This window comes from Piliocolobus tephrosceles, chromosome 17 (assembly GCF_002776525.5).
Source record: "Piliocolobus tephrosceles isolate RC106 chromosome 17, ASM277652v3, whole genome shotgun sequence".
In the NCBI taxonomy this organism is placed as follows: domain Eukaryota; kingdom Metazoa; phylum Chordata; class Mammalia; order Primates; family Cercopithecidae; genus Piliocolobus; species Piliocolobus tephrosceles.
Window position 1 is genome coordinate 30714672 of NC_045450.1, and position 8181 is coordinate 30722852.

Consider the following 8181-nt stretch of genomic DNA (forward strand, 5'->3'; position numbering starts at 1 on the left):
GCAGTAAAGATAGATTTTATTCAGAAACTATTGAAACAGGGAGAAAGAAGCCTCAGTATAGAGCTGGGTTAAATTCCAAATACAGCAAAGGCTGCTAGAGTTTTACAGCCAAAGAGTAGGGAGAGGTCTGTGGATGGAACACTCCTAGGAGCAGGAATAAAGGGCTTGGGGGATTCTTGCTAGACCAGCCTTACAGGATTCTTGCTGAAGAAAGCTGGGGTCTCAGATTCAAGGGTAGAGAAGATTCTCTCTAAACTGACTTAGCAGGATTATTACTAAAACTGGGCAATGCAGCTCTGGCAAGGATGGGAACCAAGGTCGAGGCCTAGGAGAAAAGAAGCTTACATGAGCCTGAAAAAAGCCTACTCAGGGAAGAGTGTCTTATTGCCACATTTTATTAGAAATTCAAGCCAAACAGTGACACAAGCAAAATGTGTACATATAGATGTGTGTATATATATATATATAAAATATGTGATTGTGTATATATACACATACACACATAGTAAAAGATTTGGAAATAAAAACCTGTTTTTTTTCTTGTTTTAAAATAATACTGTCTATCCAGAAATTGCAAAAGAATACACAGGCAAATGTATATACAGGCAGATTTGCTGGATAAATTAAAATATGGAAAACCAACAGCATTTAACAGCAGTAGTTACTTAAAGAGCAAAACCAACAATAAAGTATCTTACCTTTTATATCAAAAAACTATTTCAATTTAAAAAATAATTTTACTTATAAAAGTGCAATTGAAGCACATCAAAAACAAACTGAATAAAGTAGACAGTTCATTTCATGAATGAGGGAATTCTATTCTGATAAAAATTAGTAGTGATAATAATAATAAAGCCAGCATTTATTGCACATGTTCTATGTGCCAGGCACTTTTTCCAAGTACTTTACAAAAATCATTTTACTTAATTCTTATAATATGATTTTGAATATTATAAAAGATTATGCTCATTTAAAGATAGAGAAGCTAAGGCCAATGGGTTTAAACAATTATTGGTGTTCACAGTGAAAGTAAGGAGCAGAGGTGGGGTGTCAATTTCTTAATTACATATTCTAAAAACTTAATGAAAATGCAATACAATGTCTCAATAGAACAAAGTACTTCTGAAATTTTTATAGGAGGTTTATTTTCAGATTAGCCAGAAAAATTTGATTTATTAACTCATTTAATCCTTGCAATATGCCCATTTTGCAAGGATTCTACTATTACCTCAGTTTTATAGGTAAGATAATTGAGGCATAGACATTTCAAGTCACAAGCCTGAGGTTACATAGCTAGTTGGTTGCAGACCTGGATTATCCAATTCCAATATGTATTCTCTTAATAATTACACATTACATATATCTGTATGTGTAGCAAATATGAGAAAATGGTAACCTTAATTATTGATGATGATGTTTCTGTTATATAACTATAAATATCTCTATATTAATATTTTAGCAATAAGAAATAAAGCACATGAGACTGGAGAAATAAATAGGATCAAGTCAACATCTGTCAGGCTAATGAACCTGAGGTACATGGCTCTTTGAAGAATTTGAATTAAGCGATGATGATTCCTGTTATACATAATTCATCCTGGCTACAATGTATAAGTAAAGAGGTCAAGCAAGAGACAGGCAGAGAAAACAGGAGAATGCAGTAACAATTCTGATGAGAGATGACACTTACTTGAACATAAACAATGCTGGTGAGGAGGAGGCCTAAGAGAAAAATATCTGAGGCTGGGCGCAGGGGGCTCATGCCTGTAATTCCACCTGCTCAGGAGGCTGAGGCAGGATAGCCACTTGAAACCGGGAAGTGGAGATTGCAGTGAGCCGAGATGGTGCCATTGCACTCCAGCTTGAGCAATGACAGCAAAACCCTGTCTCAAAAAAAAAAAAAAAAAAAAAAAGAGAGAGAGAGAGAAATATCTAAAAAGTACAAATGGCTAGATATGATGCTTGATGGGATACTAGATTAAATTCAATGTGTTTGGCTTTCATGATTAGAGTCTGAGTGGAATCATTCGACATATTGAGACAGCAAAAATGGCATTGAAAAGGAAATTATTGGCTATGCTAAGCTTGATTGTAAGAAATCCAAGGTAACACTTAAGCATTTGAGTCAGAAACTCAGGAAGGATGTCAGAGCAAAGCTAGGAGCAAAATTAGGAAGAGTGTGACTTAAAGACAGAAGGTAGGTGAACTAGCTTCACAATCATGATATCCACAATCAAAGAAGGAAAATTATTTTGTTTTTTTAAAAAAGCAGCAAAATGAGAACTTAAAGTCAAAAGCATGAGTGAGTCTGGTAATGGGAGTCAAGATGATAGATTTGGGGTGACAGTGGGGTGGCCCTGGAATAGAGGCTGTGGCAGTATGCGGGGACCCGGCTGCAGTGGCTGCAGGGCTGACAAGTGAGTCTCAGGCTGGGGCAGAAACAGAGCTCTGGGAAACTACTAAGGTTCCTGGGGAAGCAAAGCAGAATTTCATAAGAAGAAAATGGATGGAGAGGAGAAAACCTATGGTGACTGTGAAGGCCCTGATGCCATCCATGTATGTCAAATTGATATCATCTGATGGCCATGAATTTATTGTAAAAAGAGAACATGCATTAACAATCAGGCATGATAAAAGCCATGTTGAGTGGCCCAGGTAAATTTGCTGAGAACAAACCAATGAGGTCAATTTTAGAGAGACACCTTCACATGTGCTATCAAAAGTATGCATGTATTTTACAAACAAGGTTCGCCACACTAGCAGCTCCACCAAGATTCCCAAATTCCCAATTGCACCTGAAATTGCACTAGAATTGCTGATGGCTGCAAACTTCCTATATTGTTAAATAAAATAAATTATAATAAAAAAGGATAGATTTGAATGAGCAGAAACTGCAGTAGAAATAAGAGCTTAATCAGACTGAGGTACAGTTAAATAAGCGTAGCAAGAACCACTGCATTTGGTGGGATGTTGATCATCAGAGCTACTGCACTGCAGCATTAGGTAGGATAGATTAAAAGCCATGAGTTATCAGACAAGAAGGGATCAAGGTAGAGGCTGAGGATGTCTGCAATAAGCTTGGTTGGAAAAAGTGGGGCTGGGAGAAGCAAAGACAAATAGTAGCAAGAAAGGAGAGTGAGATAGATAGGGAGAGGATATATTGTTACTGTTGTTTTTAAATAAGGTTTGTCCAGTCTCAGAGGAAAGAGCTAAAAGAGGGGGAGGTTTAAATGAAAATATAACTCAGGAAGTAAGGTCTTAGAGGTAGAATCCAAATGCATGCTGTATCAGAGCTGGATATAACCATTTAGGAATGAAGTGAATTAGACCGGTACGGCTCTAAGGGTGGTCCACAGACCCTCAACAACAGCATTACCAGCTACACTGAATTAGAATCTCTGAGGCTGGGAACCAGGAATCTGCTTTGTAACAATAGCCCCAGGTGATCCCTATGCACTCTGAGGTTTTAGCAGTGTCATTCATGATTAGAGACTTCAAAAAGAGCACAGGAAGCCTTCTCCAGACAAGATTTTAAAACTCACTGTTAGACTTAAATCTGAGTAAGAACTAGAGCACAAAGGAGACAGGTATTTGATAAAATGAGATAAATGTAAAATCACCATTTTCTTTTTATGTAAACTGCCATCAGGTCTATTGACCATATTTTAGAATTCTAATTTGCATACTAAGTATTTATATATTTAAATGTTTGTGTATATATTTGGGTATATATATTTACATATATCCAAACTGATAAGAGAAAATTAGCTTTCTTTGAAACCAAACATCTCAAAATATTTATGGAAGCCATATTGTTAAGCAGAATATTAAAAAATTAGATTGAAATCATAAATGATAAGTGACTTATCAAAATGCACTATGTACATAACATACTATAAAATATATATATAGCATACATATAAAATAATTAATATGTGTTGACTTGTTTCTCATTGGATTTGACTCTCTGCAATGAAAACAGACTTGGGAAGGGTAGCACAGAAGGAACAGATTGTTACTGGTCCTTTATTAGCCATTCCATCTTCCTGCCCTTGCTCTATCATGCCTTTTCTGGAGACTGTCCCTCTCTCCTCAGGTGCCCACCATCCTGGTATCATCTACTTGTTGAGTTAGCCAATAAAATTTATTTTAAAAACCCTGCCACCTGTGATGGTGAGAGAAGCACACATTCTCAGCAAAATCCTTTTCCTTCTAATATTGAGTACAATTCCTCAGCCAGAAATTTGAGGAAACAAAAAATTATATCATTATTTTCCCAAAGCTTTAGAAAAGTCTCAATTTTTTTAGTTTGTGTCTCAATTTCTGCATGATAGCCAATAATTGAATCTAGTGGAAGAGCTTTTAAAAGTTGTTCTATTTTAATTTCACATTTAGGAATGCCTCATTTCTATTTTTTTATTCCCCCAAATGACATCTTGATGCTGGGAGTCTTGAGTCTTATCATGGCCTCATGGAATGCGTCTGGTCTACAGTCATCTTATAGTTACACCATCCGCAAAGTTTAATGATGCCTTCTGATCCATGCTTGGTGGCACCTCCCCCATCTGCAGTCCCTGAAGTGGCTGGTCCTTCTCTGCCTGTCTGCTGAGATGGGCGTGTCCTCAAATGAATTTCATCTCAATACTCCTTGCCGTTATCTGCATCCTGTCATCAGGGCCACATTTTGGTATCAACATTTTCCCTCAAGTAATTACCATGTCCTTCTCAGTGGCAGTTGCCCCCCCCCCCATATTATCCTAAGGGTCAAGGAAATTTAGGCGATCTATAATGCATTATCTTCTTTAATGAGCTTTTCTGCTTTAAGACATAATTGTCTGGAATGAGACATAATTATCTCTGATTTTACAAATGATATGTGTTGGTTCTATTATCCAGTCCTAAATGTGACAGGTGGGGTGGCAGAAACAGGTCTCTCCAAGCAAGTAGCCATGACGCTTACTCATCTCTACCAAATAACACTTCCACTCTCCTAAGTAGCCAGGGAGGAGAGAGGGGGCCTGGTTCTTCATCTACTCCCTTTCTGCTGTTTATCAAATAAAAAACCTTCTACCTTGATTCCTTCAAGGACATGGCATTTTGAAATATTGAAATTATTTTTCACTTTCAAATTTATAACAAATATAAACATATTTCATTCCTTAATTTAAAAATATTCCCACAGATTGGCACAAAGAAAACAAAAATCCTAACTTGGCATTTTGAACAAAAAAGACATATGTTATTACATATGGAAAAGAAATATGAGTAGACCAGGCATGGTGGTTCATGTCTGTAATCCCAGCAGTTAGGGAGGATGATGTGGGCCTCACTTGAGGTCATGAGTTCGAGACCAGCCTGGCCAACATGGTAAAACCCCATCTCTACTAAAAATACTAAAATTAGCCAGGCAGCACCTGCAATCCTAGCTACTTGGGAGACTGAGGCAGGAGAATCACTTCAACCTGGGAGGCGGAGGTTGCAGTGAGCTGAGATCACACCACTGCACTCCAACCTGGACCAAAGAGCAAGACTCCATCTGAAAAAAAAAAGTAGCAAAAATTAGTTACTTCAAAAAGAATTTCAAACAGACATAATTAAAATAAACAGTGTAAAATATTTTACATAATAATAGACATAAAGCTTAACAAAAACTGATTGGGATTTAAAATAGAGGAAAGAAAAATGAATACAATTACAGTAAAATGAAATTCTACTGTTAAAATGAGAACCTAATGAATATGCATCTCTCTCAGAAATTAACATACAGACTAAAATATGCAACAGCAGAATATTAGAGAAACATATTTAAGTAAATTTATGAAAATAAAACTTTGAGCAGTGAGAACTTAGCCATAAATGTTGCTGGAAAGTCAAATCAGATAACTTTATCAGACCCAACACATCCTTCCATTTGTGTTTGGACACTGAAATTGTGTTTGGACACTGAAATTGAAACAGAAGTCATTAATAATAAACTACAAATTCTAAAATAATTTATAGTACCCTCATCATAATATAAGGATCTTACAGAAAATAATTTATGAAAAAAAATTAAAAACTAGAGTGTATTTTAAAAATGTATTTTAAAACTTTCAAAACTATAAAAAGTGTATTTTAAAACTATAAAGTGTATTTTAAAACTAAAAGATATATTGAATAATCGGATGGTTATATTCATTTATAAAGAGTAAAATTGGATTTAAGGGAAGTAAAAATACCATATGCCATTTTGTACAAGAATTAGAAAGAAATGAAGAAGCAGAAGTAGATTTTAAATAAGATGTTAGAATAAAAATTAAGATTAAGGAAGAATAAGCATTCATCTTTGCACATGACAAGAGAAACAGTAAAGAAGCATAAATTAAGTAGAGATAATATTCAGAACAAACTACATTGTACAAATTACAAGTTACATCTAAAGAAGAGAAAAGGAGATATTCTAGCAAATGACCTGGTCCTTATTTAAAGCTTAATTCAAAATAAATTTCTATAAAATAAAATGGGATTGGGTAGGAACTAAATATTATAGAAAATATATTATGTGACTTATGACCTACCACATACAGACATATGATTTAATGTTGGAGATGATATTTTTAAATAGATGATGAGGAAGAGGAGTGATGGTATATAATTTAACAGTCACCCTTGTTGGACAATATCAGAGTATCCTGAAGAGCAATAAGTAACTCCAAAATAAATGAATATATAAAATATTCAATTTTCAAAACAGTTTTTCAAAATTCATCTTCAACAATTGTAAGAACATATAGGTTGAAAATAACAATTTTGATTAAAGTTCTTAATAAAGTTAATAGAATTCCTTTATTAATGTGATGTTAATTTAATAATATTAAGGGTAAATATCTTACAAGGACTTTCAAAATTCATTTTGTTGTCTCTGCATTTACTGCATAACTGCACTGAAACCTTTTTCAACCAAATATGTAATTTGCTCCAATAATGAGGTATAACTTCTAGAAAGAACTGAAAAACAAGTTGTTCCTCAAGTTATAGGCTCTTAATGTTACATTAAAATACAGTATGAAGCCTTAAAAATATCTAAAAAGAAAAAATGCAATCTGCAATGATCCAGCTGTGACCTCTCGACTTAGAAATTGTGCTTTTAGCCAACTCATTGACTTGTCTCGGAACTGTGCACATTTCTGGCAGGTAGCACTAATCACTGATCAAAATTACCTTTCAAAATTGAGAAAGGAAAGGCTTCACCAACTGTTCAGTTCAGAAAATTGCAACTCTAGTCACTGGCTAGAACTCATATTGTAGATTGCAAAAGCATAAAACTGACATCATAATACTATTGAATTAAAAAACATTCCAGAAATTTCAGGGAATCCAGAGAAGATAGAACAGTTTCTCTGAATAGTCACCACTCATATTTTGCTTTATTTTGGTAACTATTTACTATTACTTAATTACCTATGAAGAATATAATAAAATTGCCTTTTTTTGGTTTTTAATGCTAATCTTGAAGTTATAAGGCTCTTGCAGGTTGAAATGAACAGGTTCTCACCGGTCCTTCAACAGAAGGTGAAAGGGTGTTGGACTGGCCTGCAATGGTAAACACCCCAACATTTCCAGGGTGAACAATTCTGGACTCAGTTGCTGCAGTTTCCAAATTCTTGGCTCTCATGGGATATGTGTATTCACAGGGGCTTCGAAAGATGAGAAATTTCGCCCCAGAGAATTATATTTATAAAGACTTATTCACATCTAGTGATCTCAGGAGATATAAACACACCAAAGTTGACAAATACCTGTTAATTGTTAATTCTTGGAAACTGACAATTATTTCTGAAAATATGAAAAACTTAATATACTAAAAATTAGACTCTTACATGTTGGTTTCTATTAATTATGAAGAAATTAATAAGCAATAAATTGCCAGCAATAAAAAAGCATTCATTACTCTGGTACCAATGGTCGGATTGCACAGATTTGCAATGATTTTGGTTTTTGTCTCTCGAAAGAAAGAATCTAGCCAAGAGATGAAGAGAAGATTTGAAGCAAAAGTGGGAGTTTATTGAAAGAAAGCAAAGTACACTTGAAAACAGATCAAGGGGGTCACTTTCCAGATCACGTGCCCTGCCTGGCCCTTGGCTCTAGGTTCTTATACACTCAATTGCTTTCCAGTTTGTTGGTCTCCTCCCCCGGTGCCTC

The 8181-nt window shown here is 35.0% G+C and overlaps 1 pseudogene; it reads left to right on the forward strand.

The window, feature by feature from the left end:
• The first annotated feature begins 2502 nt into the window (after positions 1-2502).
• On the forward strand, positions 2503-2845 carry LOC111535591 (annotated as a pseudogene).
• The last annotated feature ends 5336 nt before the right edge of the window (positions 2846-8181 follow it).